At 48.5% G+C, this 20,559-nt stretch overlaps 1 protein-coding gene and 1 long non-coding RNA gene across 5 annotated transcripts in view; both read left to right on the forward strand.

Annotated features, from left to right (window-relative positions):
- The window catches only part of LOC140387285 (uncharacterized), a 51,406-nt gene extending 42,976 nt beyond the window's left edge, over window positions 1-8,430 (forward strand). The window contains exon 3 of the long non-coding RNA XR_011933834.1: window positions 8,346-8,430. This is a non-coding gene — a long non-coding RNA (uncharacterized lncRNA). The remainder of the gene's footprint in view (window positions 1-8,345) is intronic.
- The window catches only part of cuedc1b (CUE domain containing 1b), a 403,376-nt gene that overhangs the window by 185,570 nt on the left and 197,247 nt on the right, over window positions 1-20,559 (forward strand). The gene's annotated exons all lie outside the window — the stretch shown is intronic.

Raw genomic sequence — 20,559 nt, forward strand, 5'->3', positions numbered from 1 at the left:
TCTATCACTGGGGTTATCGTTCTATCACTGGGGTTATCGTTCTATCACTGGGGTTATCGTTCTATCACTGGGGTTATCGCTCTATAACTGGGGTTATCGCTCTATCACTGGGGTTATCGTTCTATCACTGGAGTCATCGCTCTATCACTGGGTCATCAGCCCAGCATCAGGGTCATCGCTCTATCAATGGGAGTCATTGCTCAATCACTGGGGGTATCACTCTATCAATGGGGTCATCGCTCTATCACTGGGGTCATCGCTCTTGCACTGGGGTCATCGCTCTAGCACTGGCGTCAATGCTCTATCACTGGGGTCATCCCTCTATCACTGGGGTCATCGCTCTATCATCAGGGTCATTGGTCTATCAATGGGAGTCATTGCTCTATCACTGGGGGTCATCGCTCTTTCACTGGTGTCTTGGCTCTATCATCAGTTTCATCGCTCTATCAATGAGAGTCATTTATCTATCACTGTGGTCATTACTCCATCATCAGGGTCATTGGTCAATCAATGGGAGTCACTGTTCTATCACTGGGGTCATCGCTATATCACTGGGGTCATCCCTGTATCACGGGGTTCATCGTTCCATCATAAGGGTCATCGCTCTATCAATGGGACTCATTGGTCTATCACTGGGGTCATCGTCCTATCGCTGGGCTCATCGTCCTATCACTGGCGTCATTGATCTATCACTGGGGTCACCACTCTATCACTGGGGTCATCACTCCAGCATCAGAGTCGTCACTCTATCAATGGGAGTCATTGCTCTATCACCGGGGTTATCGCTTTATCACTGGGGGCATCGCTCTATCACCAGGATCATTGCTCTAACACTGGGGTCATTGCACTATCACCAGGGCCAACGCTTTATCATGTGGTCATCGCTCTATCACTGGGGTCATCGCTCTTGCACTGGGGTCATCGCTCTAGCACTTGCATCATTGCTCTATCACTGGGGTCATCACTCCATCAACAGGGTCATCGGTGTATCAATGGGAGTCATCGCTCTATCACTGGGGTCATCGCTCTTTCACTGGTGTTTTGGCTCCATCATCAGGTTCATCGCTCTATCAATGGGAGCTATTTCTCTATCACTGTGGTCATCACTCCATCATCAGGGTCATTGGTCAATCAATGGGAATCATTGTTCTATCACTGGGGTCATCGCTATATCACTGGGGTCATCGCTCCATCACCAGGGTCATCGCTCAATCAATGGGAGTCATTGCTCTATCACTGGGGTCATCATCCTATAACAGGGCTCATCGTCCTATCACTGGGCTCATAGTCCTATCACTGGGGTCATTGCTCAATCACTGGGGTTATCATTCTATCATTGGGGTCATCGCTCTATCAATGAGGTCATCGCTCTATCACTGGGTCATCAGCCCAGCATCAGGGTCACTGCTCTATCAATGGGAGCCATTGCTCTATCATTGGGGTCATCGCTATATCACTGGGGTCATTGTTCCATTATTAGGGTCATCGCTCTATCAGTGGGAGTCATTGCTCTATCACTGGGGTATCACTCTCTTACTGGGGTCATCGTCCTATCACTGCGGTCATCACTCCAACATCAAGTTCATCGCTCTATCAATGGCAGTCATTGCTCTATCACTGGGGTCATCGCTCTATCACTGGGGTCATCGGTCAATTAATGGGAGTCATTGCTCTATCACTGGGGTCATTGCTCTATCACTGGGGTCATCAGTCAATTAATGGGAGTCATTGCTCTATCACTGGGGTCATTGCTCTATCACTGGGGTCATCATCCTATCAATGTGAGTCATTTCTCTATCACTGGGGTCATCACTCCATCATCAGGGTCATCGGTCAATCAATGGGAGTCATTGTTCTCTCACTGGGGTCATCCCCCTATCACTGGGGTCATCCCTCTATCACTGGGGTCATCGCTCCATCATCAGGTTCATTGCTCCATCATCAGGTTCATCGCTCTATCAATGGGAGTCATTGCTCTATCACTGGACTCATTGCTCTATCACTGGGGTCATTGCTCTATCACTGAGGTCATTGCTCTATCACTGGGGTCATTGCTCTATCACTGGGGTCATTGCTCTATCACTGGGGTCATTGCTCTATCACTGGGGTCATTGCTCTATCACTGAGGTCATTGCTCTATCACTGGGGTCATTGCTCTATCACTGGGGTCATTGCTCTATCACTGGGGTTATCGCTTTATCACTGGGGTCATCGCTCTATCAATGGGGTCATCGCTCTATCACTGGGGTCATCGCTCTATCACTGGGGTCATCGCTCTATCACTGGGGTTATCGCTCTATCAATGGGATTCATTGCTCTATCAATCGGTGTCATTGCTCAATCACTGGGGGTATCACTCTATCACTGGGGTCATTGCTCTATCACTGGGGTCATCACTGCAACATCAGGTTCATCGCTCTATCAATGGGATTCATTGCTCTATCACGGGGGTCATCGCCCTATCACTGGTGTCATCATCTACCATCAGGTTCATCGCGCTATCAATGGGAGTCATTGCTCTCTCACTGGGGTCATCACTGCATCATCAGGGTCATCGCTATATCACTGGGGTCATCGTTCCATCATTAGGGTCATCGCTCTATCAGTGGGAGTTATTGCTCTATCACTAGGGTCACCGCTGTATCACTGGGGTCATCCCTCTATCAGTGAGGTCATCGCTCCATCATCGGTGTCATTGCTCTATCAATGGGAGTCATTGCTCTGTCACTGAGGTTATCGCTCTATCACTGGGGTCATCGATCTATCACTTGGGTCATTACTCCATCATCAGATTCATCGCTCTACCAATAGGAGTCATTGCTCTATCACTGGGGTCATCAATCTAACACTGGGGTCATCGCCCTATCACTGGGGTGATCGCTCTATCACTGGGGTCATCACTCCAGCATCAGGGTCATCGCTCTATCACGGGTTATCGCTCAATCGCTGGGGCCATGGCTCTATCACTGGGGTCATCGCTCTATCACTGGGGCCATCACTCCAACATCAGGTTCATCGCTTTATCCATGGGAGTAATTGCTCTTTCACTGGTGTCATCGCTATACCACTGGGGTCATCGCTTTATTACTGTGGTCATCGCTCTATCACTGGGGTCATCGCTCTGTCATCAGGGTCATTGCTCTATCAATGTGAGTCACTGCTCTGTCACTGGGGTTATCGCTCTTTCACTGGGGTCATCGCCCTATCACTGAGGCCATCGCTCTATCACTGGGTCATCGCTCTATCACTGGGGCCGTCGCTCTATCACTGGGTTCATCGCCCTATCACTGGGGTCATCGCTCTATCACTGGGGTCATCACTCCAGCATCAGGGTAATCGCTCTATCAATGTGAGTCATTGCTCTATCACTGGGGTTATCGCTCTTTCACTGGGGTCATCGCCCTATCACTGGGGCCATCACTCTATCACTGGGGTCATCGTTCTATCACTGGGGTCACCACTCCAGCATCAGGGTCATCGCTCCATCAATGGGAGTCTTTGCTCTCTCACTGGGGTTATCGCTATACCACTGGGGTCATCGCTCTATCACTGGGGTCATCGATCTATCACTTGGGTCATTACTCCATCATCAGATTCATCGCTCTATCACTGGGAGTCATTGCTCTATCAATGGGAGTCATTGCTCTATCACTGGGGTCATCGCTGTATCACTGGGGTCATCGATCTAACACTGGGGTCATCGCCCTATCACTGGGGTGATCGCTCTATCACTGGGGTCATCACTCCAGCATCAGGGTCATCGCTCTATCACGGGTTATCGCTCAATCGCTGGGGCCATGGCTCTATCACTGGGGTCATTGCTCTATCACTGGGACCATCACTCCAACATTAGGTTCATTGCTTTATCCATGGGAGTAATTGCTCTTTCACTGGTGTCATCGCTATACCACTGGGGTCATCCCTTTATCACTGTGGTCATCGCTCTATCACTGGGGTCATCGCTCTGTCATCAGGGTCATTGCTCTATCAATGTGAGTCATTGCTCTATCACTGGGGTTATCGCTCTTTCACTGGGGTCATCGCCCTATCACTGAGGCCATCGCTCTATCACTGGGTCATCGCTCTATCACTGGGGTCATCACTCCAGCATCAGGGTCATCGCTCCATCAATGGGAGTCTTTGCTCTCTCACTGGGGTTTTCGCTATACCACTGGGGTCATCGCTCTATCACTGGGGTCATCGATCTAACACTGGTGTCATCGCCCTATCACTGTGGTCATCGCTCTATCACTGGGATCATCACTCCAGCATCAGGGTCATCGCTCTATCAATGGGGGTATCACTCTATCACTGAGGCCATCGCTCTATCACTGGGCATCGCTCTATCTCTGGGGCCGTCGCTCTATCATTGGGTTCATCGCCCTATCACTGGGGTCATCGCTCTATCACTGGGGTCATCACTCCAGCATCAGGGTCATCGCTCCATCAATGGGAGTCTTTGCTCTCTCACTGGGGTTATCGCTGTACCACTGGGGTCATCGCTCTATCACTGGGGTCATTGATCTATCACTGTGGTCATCGCTCTATCACTGGGGTCATCGCTCCAACATCAGGTTCATCGCTTTATCCATGGGAGTCATTGCTCTTTCACTGGTGTGATCGCGATACCACTGGGGTTATCGCTCTAGCACAGAGGTCATCGCTCTATCACTGGAGTCATCTCTCCGTCATCAGGGTCATTGTTCTATCAATGTGAGTCATTGCTCTATCACCGGGGTTATCGCTCTTTCACTGGGGTCATCGCCCCATCACTGGGGCCATCGCTCTATCACTGGGGTCATCACTCCAGCATCAGGGTCATCGCTCTATCAATGTGTGTCATTGCTCGATCACTGGGGTTTTCGCTCTTTCACTGGGGTCATCGCCCTATCACTGGGGCCATCGCTCTATCACGGGTCATCGCTCTATTACTGGGGTCATCACTCCAACATCAGGGTGAATCGCTCCATCAATGGGAGTCTTTGCTCTCTCACTGGGGTTATCGCACTATCATTGGCGTCATCGCTATACCACTGAGGTCATCGCTCTATCACTGGGGTCATCATTCCACCATCAGGGTCATCGCTCTATCAATGGGAGTCATTGCTCTAACACTGGGGCCATCGCTCTATCACTGGGGTCATCACTCTATCACTGGGGTCACCACTCCAGCATCAGGGTCATCGCTCCATCAATGGGAGTCTTTGCTCTATCACTGGGGTTATCGCTCTATCAATGGCGTCATCACTATATCACTTGGGTCATCGCTCTATCACTGAGGTCATCGCTCCATCATCAGGGTCATCGCTTTATCAATGGTAGTCATTGCTCTATCACTGGGGCCACCGTTCTATCACTGGGGCCATCGCTCTATCACTGGGGCCATCACTCCAGCATCAGGGTCATCGCCCTATCAATGGGAGTCATTGCTCTATCACTGGGCTTATCGCTGTATCACTGGTGTCATCGCAATACCACTGGGGTCATCGCTCTATCACAGATGTCATCGCTCTATCATCAGGGTCATCGCTCTGTCAATGGGAGTCATTGCTCTATAATGGGGTTATCGCTCTATCACTGAGGTCATTGCTCTATCGCTGGGGTCATCACTCCATCATCAGGTTCATCGCTCTATCACTGGGGTTATCGCTCTATCACTGGGGTCATCGCTCTATCACTGGGGTCATCATTCCATCATCGGGTTCATCGCTCTATCAATGGGAACCATTGCTCTATTACTGGGGTCATCGCTCTATCATCAGATTAATCACTCTATCAATGGGAGTCATCGCTCTATCACTGGGGTCATCACTCCATCATCAGGTTCATCGCTCTATCAATGGGGTCATCGCTCTATCACTGGGGTCATCCCTCTATCACTGGGGTCATTGCTCCATCATCAGGGTCATCGCTCTATCAACAGGGTCATCGCTCTATCAATGGGAGTCATTGCTCTATCACTGGGGCAATCGCTCTATCACTGGGGTCATCGCTCTATCACTGGGGTCATCACTCCATCATCAGGTTCATCGCCACATCAATGGGGTCATCGCTCTATCACTGGGGTCATCCCTCTATCACTGGGGTCATTGCTCTATCATGTGGGTCATCGCTCCATCATCAGAGTCATCGCTCTGTCAATGGGAGTCATTGTTCTATAATGGGGTTATCGCTCTATCACTGAGGTCATTGCTCTATCACTGGGGTCATCACTCCATCATCAGGTTCATCGCTCTATCACTGGGGTCATTGCTCTATCACTGGGGTCATCGCTCTATCACTGGGGTCATCACTCCAGCATCAGGGTCATCGCTTTATCAATGGTAGTCATCGCTCTATGACTGGGGTCATCGCTCCACCACTGGGGTCATCGCGCTATCACTGGGGCCATCGTTCTATCACTGAGGTCATCGTTCCACCATCAGCGTCATCGCTCTGTCAATGGGAGTCATTGCTCTATCACTGGGGTCATCGCTCTATCACTGGGGTCATCGACCTAACACTGGGGTCATCGCCCTATCACTGGGGTCATCGCTCTATCGCTGGGGTCATCACTCCAGCCTCAGGGTCATCGCTCTATCAATGGGAGTCATTGCTCTATCACTGGGGTCATCACTCCATCATCAGTGTCACCGGTCTATCAATGTGAGTCATTGCTCTATCACTGGGGTCATCGCTATATCACTGGGGTCATTCCTCTATCACTGGGGTCATCGCTCTATCACTGGGGTCATCACTCCAGCATCAGGGTCATCGCTTTATCAATGGTAGTCATCGCTCTATGACTGGGGTCATCGCTCCACCACTGGGGTCATCGCGCTATCACTGGGGCCATCGTTCTATCACTGAGGTCATCGTTCCACCATCAGCGTCATCGCTCTGTCAATGGGAGTCATTGCTCTATCACTGGGGTCATCGCTCTATCACTGGGGTCATCGACCTAACACTGGGGTCATCGCCCTATCACTGGGGTCATCGCTCTATCGCTGGGGTCATCACTCCAGCCTCAGGGTCATCGCTCTATCAATGAGAGTCATTGCTCTATCACTGGGGTCATCGTTATACCACTGGGGTTATCGCTCTCTCACTGGGGTCATCGCTCTATCACTGGGGTCATCACTCCATCAAGAGGTTCATCGCTCTATCAATGGGAGTTATTGCTTTATGACTGAGGACATCGCTCTATCAATGGGAGTCATTGGTCTATCACTAGGGTCATCACCCTATTACTGGGGCAATCGCTCTATCACTGGGGTCATCGCTCTATCACTGGAGTCATCACTCCAGCATCAGGATCATCGCTCTATCAATGGGAGTCATTGCTCTATCACTGGGGTCATCGTTATACCACTGAGGATACCGCTCTATCAGTGGGGTCATCGCTCTATCACTGGGGCCATCACTGCATCAACAGGTTCATTGCTCTATCAATGGGAGTTATTGTTCTATCACTGGGGTCATCGCTCAACACAGGGGTCATCACCCTATTACTGGGGTAATCACTCTATCACTGCGGTCATCGCTCTACCACTGGGGTCATCACTCCAGCATCAGGGTCGTCGCTCTATCAATGCGAGTCATTGCTCTATCACTGGGGTCATCACTGCATCATCAGCTTCATCGCTCTATCAAAGGGACTCATCGCTCTATCACTGGTGTCATTGCTCTATCACTGGGGTCTTCGCTCTATCACTGGTGTCATCGCTCTATCACTGGGGTCATCGCTCTATCAATGGGAATCATCGCTCTATCACTGGGGTCATCGCTCTATCACAGGTGTCATCACTCCATCATCAGGTTCATCGCTCTATCAATGGGAGTCTTTGCTCTACCCCTGCGGTCATCGCCTTATCACTGTGGTTCATCGCTCTATCAATGGGAGTCATCGCTCTATCACTGGGGTTCATCGCTCTATCAATGGGAGTCATCACTCTATCACTGGGGTCATCACTCTATCACTGGGGTCATCGCTCTATCACCAGGGTCATTGCTCTATCACCAGGGTCAATGCCCTATCACCGGTGGAAAACCTTAGCAAGTATTTACTGTATTGTTGATGAATGACACTGAGGGTTAATTCTCATGAAGTGGTTGAATTTAAATGAGAAGATCCCCTGTAGAAGTTCATCCTCTGAGTGTTGAGTTTGTATGAACTACACAAACTAATCAAAGGTCAGCCAACATCCAATGCAAGGAAATAAAACCGGGAGTGAAAATTGCTCAAAACTGTCCTCTCCAGCGAGAGAGTGAATTGTCATAATCATAACTAATGGTAAATACCACAATGCCTCACCGCTGCACGCTGCCCTCTTTCAGTTCCTGCAAGCTATCTACTCTTCTTTCAGGTCTTTGTTTGCAGAGTTGCACCATCCCAGCTTTGGCCTCGATCTGCTATCAGCAGCACTGACCGTCCGTGATATGTGCCTGGTCCATCAGAACTCACAGCTATGCAACGGGCCACTATCAATTTTCACTGCAGTCAGCATCTGCTCACAGCTGGTAAAGAAAAGGAAGACTTGTATTTCTGTAACGCTATTCGTGACCCCAGGACACAACAAACTGCTTTACAGCCAGTGAAGTATTTTTGAAACGTTGTCACTCTTGTCATGTAGGAAGTTATTTGTGCACAGCAACTCCCACAAACAGCCATGTGTTAATGACCGGAGAATCTGGTGGAGGCGGGGTGGGGGGGTACTGCTTCTATTCACAAAATTACTGAGCGATTCGGTGCTGAAAGAGCCATTTGGCCCATTGTCTCTCTGCCTGCTCTTTGAAAGAGCTTCCAGATTTGCCCCCCTCGCCCGCTCTCGGGTCGGAACCGTTCAAAGCTTTTCTTTGCAAGTATTTAACCAAATCCCTTTTGAAAGATACAGCTGCATCTGCCTTCCACCTTCCTCCCAGGCAATCCCAGATCACAGAAATTCGCTGCTTAATAACTTTTTTTCCCCTCAATGTCGCTTCCAGTTCTTTTGCCAATTCTGCTTGGTCTGTGCCCTCTGATGACCGACCTCTTCTGTCGCTGGAAACAGCTTCTCCTGATTTACTCCGTCGAAACCTTCATGACTTTGAACAGCTCTATCGAATCTCCTTTTAACATTATTGCAAGAAATATTATTAGGTGAGCTGTATTTATGGTGAAAAGTTCCTTTAACGGCATGGGTACAAGTTAGCAGCTTTCCAATCAGTTTGCCATTTCAGTTACCTATTAACAGTTAAAGTGCCCATCCATAGCAATAATTCAGTCACTATCAACACGGGATTTCTGCTACCACTGTGGTTTATAACTGGCATTACTCTAGTAAATCACTGCACTATTTTTATTACATTACGTGTATAAGTTTAATATGTTTGTTTTTGTGATTGTTCCATTTCTTAGTAACAAGTAAACATCAAAGTGAAACCTGAGGTAATGTACTTTTTGGTTCTGTCTGGCTGGTAAATACGTCTTTCCAGCCTGCAATAATAACCTTCCGAGGATAACTCTAGTGGTAAAGGTGCTGTGGGCGGCACGGTGTCAGAGTGGTTAGCACTGTTGCTTCACAGCGCCAGGGACCCGGGTTCGATTCCTGGCTTAGGTCACTGTCTGCGTGGAGTCTGCATGTTCTCCCCGTATCTGCATGGGTTTCCTCCGGGTGCTCTGGTTTCCTCCCGAAAGGTGTGCTGTTAGGTGAATTGGACATTCTGAATTCCCCCTCAGTGTACCCGAACAGGCGCTGGAGTGTGGCGACTGGGGGATTTTCACAGTAACTTCATTGCAGTGGTAATGTAAGCCTACTTGTGACACTAATAATGATTTTTGGATTATTATTAACAGGGCTTCCTCATATCATGTACTGATGATGCTTGGCTATGTATCTAATGACGTATTTAACAAACAGTTCAAATGGATTTAAACCAATTACGTAAAGAAACTAAGGAATGACAAGTGGGTTTTAATATGGACAAATGTAAGGCTGCAGGGTCAGAGCTAGAGGGCATCAGTGCACACAATCCTAATGCAACCTCCAGAATCACAGCCTAGCGAATTCCGACGCAATGTATTATTGCCCCTGCTCTGATTGGATGAATGGTCGGTCCAAGAAAATGGCGTGTCTTTTTTTGTAGCTGTGATGTAAATTGATGGCACCACAAGAATGACCCGTGTCATACATCTTCTCCATCAACGTTGTCAAAATCCACCTGTGCATCGTAGCCCATTCTCTCGTCACCTGAATCCCCAAGGACCTGCACCTTTCCCGAGCAACTTTAAATAGCAACATCCTTAAGTTGGCCCCCCCACTCCGCCGCATTCACCGGAAACACTTTGCTCTCCCCGGCATTCAGTTTATACCAAGAGAAGGCTCCAAACCTCTCCAACGTTCCTACCCATACTCTCCAACGGGTCTGACACAAACGACCACAGGTCGAGTCCACGTACAGCTCTCTGTTCTCCCTTACAATTCCTGCCACTCCACAGACCCCCTAAGGGCCATCGCCAAGGGCTCAATCACCAGCGCGAACAACAACGCCAACAGCAGACACCCCGTCTCGTTCTTCTATGCAGCCCAAAATTCTGTGAACTCCCCCCATTGTCACCATGGCTGCATAAAGCAGACGCAGCCACGCCATAAACTTCAGGCCAAACCCAAACCTACCCAAAATCTCAAATAAATACCTCCACTCCACCCGATCAAAAGTCTTCTCTGCATCCATAGAAACAATGACCTCCGGCACCCGCCCCACTGATGGGAGTCATAACCACATTTAACAGCTTCCTGATATTACTGGAGCCACCGCCTGTCCTTTATGAAACCCGTTTGATCCACAACAACCACTCCTAGCACACCTCCCTCCACCCTCCCCGCCACTTTCACGTCTGTATTTCACAACGAAATAGGTCTATATGACCAACACTCCAGCGGATTCTTCCCCCTCTTCGGGATTGGCGGGACCGACGCCTCCGTCAGTGCCTCTGGCAGTTCCCCCTTCCCCAACACCTCACTAAGCATCCCCAACAAATACTGTGCCAATTCAGTTGCCAAAGCCTTATAAAACTCTGCCGGAAAGCTGTCTGGCCTTGGAGCTTTCCCCGACTTCATCCCCCCAATGCTGTCAATCACCTCCCTCAGCCACAGCAGCTCCTCCGATGCCTGCATCCACTCTTCCTCCAATCTTGGAAGCTCCAACTCATCCAGGAACCATCCCATATCCACTTCCTCTCCACTCGGCTCGGCCCTATACAGCTTCTCATAGTACCCCCCTGAACACCTCATTTATCCTCCCCAGCTCTGACACTACCTCCCGCTTCTCCGTTCGGACCCTTAAAATTTCCTGGACGCAGCCTGCCTCCTCAGCTGGTGGGCCAGTATACGGCTCGCCTTCTGCCCATATTCATATTGCACCCCCCCCCCCCATGCCCTCCTTAGCTGCCCCACTGCCCTCCCCGTTGTCAACCTATCGAACTGCCCTGCAACCTCTTCCTCGCTGCCAACAACTGTTTAGTGGGGGCCTCCGCTTATCTCCTGTCCACCTAGACTATCTCATCTAACAACCGTCCATGCGCTTCCCTCCTCCTCTTGTCCCTGTGCTCCTCGAATGGGATAATCTCACCTCCGACCACACCGCCTTCAAAGCCTCCCGGAATGTGGCCACCAACACCTGCCTGTTCTGGTTAATCGCCACATAATCCTCAGTCGCCGACCTCACCTTTTCACAAAACCCCTTATCAGCCAACAGACCCAAATCTAGCCTCCACACTGGCCTCTGCACCAGCCCCGCATTGAGCCTCACCTGCAGCCAATGTGGAGCATGATCAGACATCACAATCCCCTCATACTCCACCCCCACCACCCCTAACAACAGCGCTCGGCTCACCACAAAGAAATCAATTCTCGAGTACACCTTATACAATTTTTACCATTCAGGCTGAAAATAGATAAGTCCCCGGGACCTGATGGGATTTATCCTAGGATTCTCTGGGAGGCCAGGGAAGAGATTGCTGGACCTTTGGCTTTGATTTTTATGTCATCATTGGCTACAGGAATAGTGCCAGAGGACTGGAGGACAGCAAATGTGGTCCCTTTGTTCAAAAAGGGGAGCAGAGACAACCCCGGCACCTATAGACCGGTGAGCCTCGTGTCTGTAGTGGGTAAAGTCTTGGAGGGGATTATAAGAGACAAGATTTATAATCATCTAGATAGGAATAATATGATCAGGGATAGTCAGCATGGCTTTGTGAAGGGTAGGTCATGCCTCACAAACCTTATTGAGTTCTTTGAGAAGGTGACTGAACAGGTAGACGAGGGTAGAGCAGTTGATGTGGTGTATATGGATTTCAGCAAAGCGTTTGATAAGGTTCCCCACGGTAGGCTATTGCAAAAAATATGGAGGCTGGGGATTGAGGGTGATTTAGAGATGTGGATCAGAAATTGGCTAGCTGAAAGAAGACAGAGGGTGGTGGTTGATGGGAAATGTTCAGAATGGAGTACAGTCACAAGTGGAGTACCACAAGGATCTGTTCTGGGGCCGTTGCTGTTTGTCATTTTTATCAATGACCTAGAGGAAGGCGCAGAAGGGTGGGTGAGTAAATTTGCAGACGATACTAAAGTCGGTGGTGTTGTCGATAGTGTGGAAGGATGTAGCAGGTTACAGAGGGATATAGATAAGCTGCAGAGCTGGGCTGAGAGGTGGCAAATGGAGTTTAATGTAGAGAAGTGTGAGGTGATTCACTTTGGAAGGAATAACAGGAATGCGGAATATTTGGCTAATGGTAAAGTTCTTGAAAGTGTGGATGAGCAGAGGGATCTAGGTGTCCATGTACATAGATCCCTGAAAGTTGCCACCCAGGTTGATAGGGTGGTGAAGAAGGCCTATGGAGTGTTGGCCTTTATTGGTAGAGGGATTGAGTTCCGGAGTCGGGAGGTCATGTTGCAGCTGTACAGAACTCTGGTACGGCCGCATTTGGAGTATTGCGTACAGTTCTGGTCACCGCATTATAGGAAGGACGTGGAGGCTTTGGAGCGGGTGCAGAGGAGATTTACCAGGATGTTGCCTGGTATGGAGGGAAAATCTTATGAGGAAAGGCTGATGGACTTGAGGTTGTTTTCGTTGGAGAGAAGAAGGTTAAGAGGAGACCTAATAGAGGCATACAAAATGATCAGGGGGTTGGATAGGGTGGACAGTGAGAGCCTTCTCCCGCGGATGGATATGGCTGGCACGAGGGGACATAACTTTAAACTGAGGGGTAATAGATATAGGACAGAGGTCAGAGGTAGGTTCTTTACGCAAAGAGTAGTGAGGCCGTGGAATGCCCTACCTGCTACAGTAGTGAACTCGCCAACATTGAGGGCATTTAAAAGTTTATTGGATAAACATATGGATGATAATGGCATAGTGTAGGTTAGATGGCTTTTGTTTCGGTGCAACATCGTGGGCCGAAGGGCCTGTACTGCGCTGTATTGTTCTATGTTCTATGTTCTATTATACACTGTGAGAAAAAGGAATACTAACCCCCCCCTTAAATCTCCATGGTCGACCATTCCCATATACTCTACATATACCCTCCCAACTCCTTCACCATCCTCACTCTTCCCTTTGACTTGGGGCTTGACCTGCCCACCCTCGGTTCCATCACGCAGTTAAAATCTCCACCCATAATCAACTGGGGGGTATCTAGGTCTGGGATTGCTCCCAGTAAACCCTTTCATAAAATCCACAATATCCCAATTCAGCACATATACATTGACTAGCATCACGGGCGTCCTCTCCAGCACCCCACTCACTATCATATATCTACCCATCCCGGTCCGCACTTCCTTGGCCCCCACACACCCGTTATTTTTTTGAACAAAATGGCCACCCCCCGCGTCTTTGAGTCAAGTGAAATACTTGTCCCACCCATCCCTTCCTCAACCTAACCTGGTCCTTCACCCGGAGGTGGGTCTCCTGTAAAAAGATCACCTCCACCTTCAAACTCCTCAGGTGCGTAAAAAACTAATCTTCCTTGGGTACAACGCCGCCTTGGACCTGTTGAATCCTGCACGCCTCTTCGCCAGCTCCGATACCTTGATATATTCGGGCACGATTCCCCTCCCATTCACAGTCTTGCTTCTCCCTGGCCCATTGTAGAATCTTCTCCTTCTCAACAAATTTGTGCGAGCGTACAATCACCGTCAGCGGCAGCTATCCCGCTCCCGGCCTCTGTCTTAAACACCTCTGGGACCTTGTCCACCTCTGGGGCCTTGTCCACCACCCCCTCCTCCACCAACCCGGCCAGCATCCTCGACACATATTTTCTGGCGCTCGTTCCTTCCATGCCCTCTGGCAGCCCCACAATTCGCAGGTTCTGCTGCCTGGACCTGTTTTCTGCTCCTCCACCTTCACTCTCAATGACTTGCACAGATCATCCCAGGATCCCCACCTCCACCTCCAAGGTCTCGATCAAATCGCTCTGGTCGGACACATCCTTCTCCACTTTGCGTATCCTTCTGCGCTCCAGTAACGTTGAAGGAAGCCCCAATTCTGGGGATCAGAATTTAGTATTTTCTTCCAAGGCAGGACTGGAGGCCTGTGAATTGGCATCTGAGAGCCACTATGCGGGATTGCTGGCATACCCAAGGTAGGGGCAAGGAGGATGATGGATATTATCCCACACGTGGCGTGTAACATATTACGGAAGTTGAGTGTTTATTAAGACCACTCAGCAGAAACCGACTGGAATTTCCCACTTAGTTTCCCCACTGAAACTGAAACACCGCCAGGGGACGTCCAGAGGCAGCCTGTGAGTGACAGACCAGGAGGGCCGGGGGTGCGGTGATTTGGGGTGGACGTCACTAGGACAAACAACCCTCCTGCCTCCCCGCAATGGCCATCAGGCCACAGCTGTGGCAACTGACTGTCCAATGAAGGTGTTGCCCAATTGGAATGACAGGTCTGGCCCCTGTGGCCTTTCTTAAGTGAAATATTGTTACCTTCTCTTCAGTGGCTACCACAATTGCGAGAGACCCACTCTCTCTCTTTCTCTCTTACCTACATGGGTAGTTCTCACCTCAGACAGTGGAGCTGCCAGTGAGCCAATGCTGGAGGCTTCCTATTGGCCCGCAAACCTCAGGAGCCCGTCCAATCCCCTTCACTGGATGTGGGGAGGGAGGGGGGGGCACACTCCCTGGCTACTGATTGGCCATCTCTACAGAAATCATGTTGGGACCAGGATGCTCCTCTGACCCCAAAACAAAAATCTGACCCGGGGGTTTTAATGATATGTATATAGTCAGGTTAGTGAAGGGTTAATTAGTTCTCTGTGTAAATCAAACACCAGAGGGCGCTACCACATCTCTGTATTTAAGTCAGACCCTGAGGGAATTCTGGGAGTAGAATAAGGAGAAAGCATGGTGACAGCATTAGAAGACGATTAGAGTAGACAGAGGTTAGATCATAGTGTAGTTAGTGACTATTTAGATTATTGAGTACTGCAAGACAGATTCAATATTACTTAATTATTATCTGTAGCTCAGTAGAGTGTGCAAACTTCATTTAATTAATAGTGTTATAATAAATTAGTTTTGTTTCAATCTTTGGATTGGCGCATTTTTTGTCAACAACATATCGGATCATTCTGGAACAAAGGACAAAGAACATAGCATATTATCACGAATGGTAATATAACAGGGGTTTCTGCCGCGGTGAAGATGTTGGAATGAAGAAATCCCCAGTATTCTTTTCGCAGGCTAAAGATAGTTGGGAGGAAGGGAAGACTGAGGAAATAATGCATGCCAATGTTTTGAGGTTCTGGTACAGAATAAAAACCAGTGCAAGTTCTGGTTTCAACAAAGCGAAGGTGTAGGAAGGAGGAGATGCATAAAATGGACGATAGTTCTGGAAGCTAGGAGCAAGAAAAAAAACATTGAAGTACTGATCACAGTAACTGCAATGAAACAGAAAAATAAACAAGTCGAATTCCCCTAATGGTAATGCAGTTTTTAAAAAGGATTTGAATGCTAACATATTATTGTAGGAACAAAAGAATAAAATTTACAAACCAATGACTGACACAGGTGAAGGAAACATGTGAGAGTCTGGTTTTAGATTCAGCAAGAAGGAATAATTAACAAAGCGGCATATTTAATATCAGATCAATATGTATAATATTGATACTAGAAAGGGCGCTATCTGGATGTATTGCAATTAGCACCCATATAATCAAAAAGAAGCACAAAATGGCAGATAGTTTGCTATCTTCTTCATTGGTGATCACTCACTAACGAGTATGATTGTCCACCTAAGAAACTCCGTGTTACTGGGCTCTGTGGGTCCTTGCACGGTTGATGAGTCTGGTCCCAGAGCTGCATCTTCGACCGCACACTTGGCAGGTGTTTCCGGGAGGTGGCATCGATTCTTGGACTCTCGATCGCCGGTATTCCTTTCCCAAGCTCCTTTTCTGGGCCTCCTCTTACCATCCTCGAAGAATAGTGTCCCTTTAATCAGGAGGTTCTTCCAGTAGGTCTCTTCTGAGCAAGGATCTCCCAGGCATTGACGTCTGTGTTGCATTTCTTGAAGTCGGCCTTCAGGGTGTCTTCGAAGCGCTTCCTTTGTCCTGCTCTTGTTCGGGAACCTTCCTTGAGTTGGGTGAAGAAGATTTGCTTTGGCAGTCGGGACTCTGACATTCTAAGCACATGACTGGCCCAGCGGAGTTGGTTTCGGATGATCATGACCTCAATGCTGATGCTCTTGTCTCCTTCAAGGATGTTGATGTTTGTACACCTGTCCTCCCAGCTGATCTGGAGAATCCGTCTCAGATAGCGTTGCTGGTACCTCTCCAGGGCCTTGAGATGGCGTCTGTACATAGTCCAAGTTTCTGAGTTGTAGAGAAGAGTCGAGAGGCCAACTGCCCTGTAAACAATCAATCTTTTATTAGTGTCACAAGTAGGCTTACATTAACACTGCAATGAAGTTACTGTGAAAAGCCCCTAGTCGACACATTCCGGCGCCTGTTCAGGTACACTGAATGAGAATTCAGAATGTCCAATTCACCTAGCAAACACGTCTTTCGGGACTTGTGGGAGGAAATCGGAGCACCCGGAGGAAACCCACGCAGACACAGTGTCATGTGAAAGTACCTTTAAGAAATGGGTGTTTAAGAAATGTACGTTTAAGAAATGGGTGTTTATCAGTGATGTCAGAGTGTGGGTGGAGCTGGGCTGTCTGTCAGCTTTTTACTTTCGTTTTAGACTGTTTGCTGCAGGGTGTGTTTTAGTTTCGTTTTCAGTGTTGGAACTGAAGCCAGACAGAGCAGGTGTACTGTTGATCTCTCTGCCATGAAAAGACTATCTCGTGATCATTTGGTGAATTCAGAATTATAAATGTTCACAGTAGTGAACGTAAACCTAATGTGCATCTGTTAAAAGGTGTTTCTTTTGTCTTCTGGATGTTGTTTGGGAAGTTATTAAGGATCACTTAGTGTTGTATTCTTTGGGGGTTGTATTTGAATTAATGGTTGCTAAGATGTTCACTGTATGTTTTAAAAAGGTTAACTTGAGTTCATAGAATAAACATTGCTTTGCTTTAAAAAATACTTTTCCATTTCTGCTGTACCACACCACAATCTATTAAAAGTTGTGGGTCAGGTGAACTCCATGATACACTTTGGGGTTCTCTAAACCCTGGCCCATAACAACAGGGAGAACGTGCAGACTGCGCATAGACAGTGACCCAAGCCGGGAATCGATCCCGGGTCCCTGGCGGGAGGATCTTGGTGTCAGAACGAATGTCACGGTGTTAGACCAGGCAACACTACATCTCCCACCCTCCTCCTCAAATTCCTGGTGCTCTCTCTCCCCCATCGGTTTCCTGAGGCAGGGAGTAACTGGGTTCCACTGCAGTATCGGATGTCCTCCACTGGTTGTCCTTCTCAAACCATGTCACCACTAGATGGCCCTGTCCATCTGATTATAAAACTGGTTCTGACTACTTTCCTCCAACCTTCGCTTCTCAGTGAGATGGTTCGAATGGGACCCGATTTTCATTGGTAAACCTGGTTCGAACAGCCTATATCCTCAGCTTCTTTTATTTAATTTAATGAACTACCTAAACTCTTGTTTACTTTGGTGACAGCTTAAGCAGATGATCAGTTCATTTATTTAATTGCTATTTGCAATTGGCTCCTTTGATTACTGTATTTCCTGCATTGCTCTTGAAAAGCAGGTCATTGGCTTTAAACCACAGTGGGATGTCCTGAGGTAATGAAAGGTGCTATACAAATGCAAGTCGTCCTTTCATATTCCCATACTCTATAATCAGTTGCCACAGTGGATAACGAGCTTCTCTATGCATTACTGTCTGATGGAAGAGGCGGCTTTGCAAAAATTAAATTAAGACGTGTAGTGGACAGCTTCTTTTAACTTTGCATTTCCCCCCGTCCGTTCTGATAGGCCCCCCCTGTCCTTGCTCAGAGGTTTAGCCAGATTGCCGTTGGTGCCTGGGAGAAATTGACCTAACAATCCCTCAGGAGGTTAGGTATTCGGGATAGAGTTTGCGATAGGGCAGATTGCATTTTGTGGAGACGGCAGCACAGTGGTGAGCACTGTTGCTTCACAGCGCCAGGATCCCAGGTTCGATTCCCGGCTTGGGTCACTGTCTGTGCGGAGTCTGCATGTCCTCCCCGTGGCTGCGTGGGTTTCCTCCGGGTGCTCCGGTTTCCTCCCACATGTCCCGAAAGGCGTGATGTTAGGTGAATTGGACATTCTGAATTCCCCCTTTGTGTACCCAAACAGGCGCCTGAATGTGGCGACTAGGGGATTTTCACAGTAACCTCATTGCAGTGTTAATGGAAGCCTACTTGTGACACTAATGAAGATTATTATTAAGAAGTGGGCTTAATGGGCCTTTTGTCTGTCTTCTGCTCCTTGTGACACATTCCGGGTACTGAGGGTTATCTTCTGATGTCTGTTACTGACAAGCCGAGAGCTTTAAGAATCACATTCGACTGTCGGGGGAAGGCCCAATCCCGCTCTCGCCTGATAGTCACACGCATGTTCCTCCTGTTCTCTGCCCCACTCGTGTTGCTCTTTATGGGGCGAGGTGGAGGGGAGAGAGTGAGCATTATGATAATGCTCCTGGAATAGCAATCCAGGTGCTCGGACTAATGCTCTGGAGACATCGGGTTTAAATCCTGCCTTGATATCTGGAGGAATTTAAATTAACTCAGTTAGCAAGTCTGAAATAAAAGTACTTGCCTCATTAATGGTTACGGAGATCCCAGATTGTCACAAGAACCCATCTGGTTCACTAATATCCTTCTTTACCTGGTGTTAAAACCCGATCGTTGGCCATGGGGTCTGCAACATCAGAGTCGCTGTGGCCACACCTGAGTATGGTCCCCCTGGATGAAAGGACGGAGCTACATCCTTAAGCCAAGGGCCTCATGGGACATAAATACCCCGCCCCAAGTGTGGGCAGGGCATGGGAGACCCTTCGCGGAGTGGGAGTTGTAACACAGCAGGTAAAATACAGTCCGTGTGCCGGCTCGCCTGGAACTTTACACCTGGTCTGTCCTCCGTGTAACTCCAGGCCCTCAGCAATGAATTTTAACTGCAAGCCACCCGATTGTATCAAACTGCTCCAAGAAAGTCACATAAACACAGTGGGTGTACCTACACCACAGGGGCTGCAGCCGTTCAAGAAGGCCATTGCCAGCACCTTCTCGAGGCAACCAGGGCTGGACAATGAATACTGGGCTGAGCCAGCGATGGCCACATTCCATGAACAAATTTAGAGAAAACCTCCCTAAACCTCTTCACATTGGAGCTTCGCCCCCTGTTAGTAAAGGCCTCAACTCTACCCCTTAGACTGTTTTCATCAGTTTGTCCAACTCTTTGACTAACCATCTCGCGTTCGTGAAACACCTCACGGCATTTACTGCATTACGTTGTTGGGGAAAAGCATTGTTCTTGATGACAGTGCCTTTGCGCTCCTCAGCTACTCCATCAACCCCCCTTCCCTCTCCCCCCCCCTTTCTGAACACTCCAATTATTCCTCTCTGCTTACAAACCTAACTTCTGACATAACTCCATAATACCTCACCCCTGGAACATTCTAGTAAATATCAGGGGGCGTTCAGTACATTTTTTATATCATTGTGACTGATTAATATGGAATCGAACAGTGCAGTAAATATAAGAAGTAGCGATGAAAAGGTCTTAAATGAAATAGTTGTGGCTAACATGGAGATTTGAGGACAACCTGCCAAGTTTAAATCCATGTCACCATTAGTTTGCATGCATGACAAGACCAACTTACATTTATATTCCGCCTTTAATGTAGTGAAATATCCCAAAGTGTTTCACAGGAACATTAGAAAATTACATTTGAGACTGAGCACCCCCTTCCTCCCCCCCCCCCGCCTACCCACGTGGCACGTTTCCTAGTGGCAGAGGGAGCTCACCATTAGCACCCCGTGGGATATTCTGGTCCCGCCAATGTCTACGACATTTTGCGTTGTTCACCGGCCACTCTGAGGTCAGAGGAACGCAAGCTTTGTCAAAGGGCTGGGTTTAAAGGAATGTATTAAAGGAGGAATGCAAGGTA

This window comes from Scyliorhinus torazame, chromosome 12, assembly GCF_047496885.1.
Source record: "Scyliorhinus torazame isolate Kashiwa2021f chromosome 12, sScyTor2.1, whole genome shotgun sequence".
Taxonomy (NCBI): domain Eukaryota; kingdom Metazoa; phylum Chordata; class Chondrichthyes; order Carcharhiniformes; family Scyliorhinidae; genus Scyliorhinus; species Scyliorhinus torazame.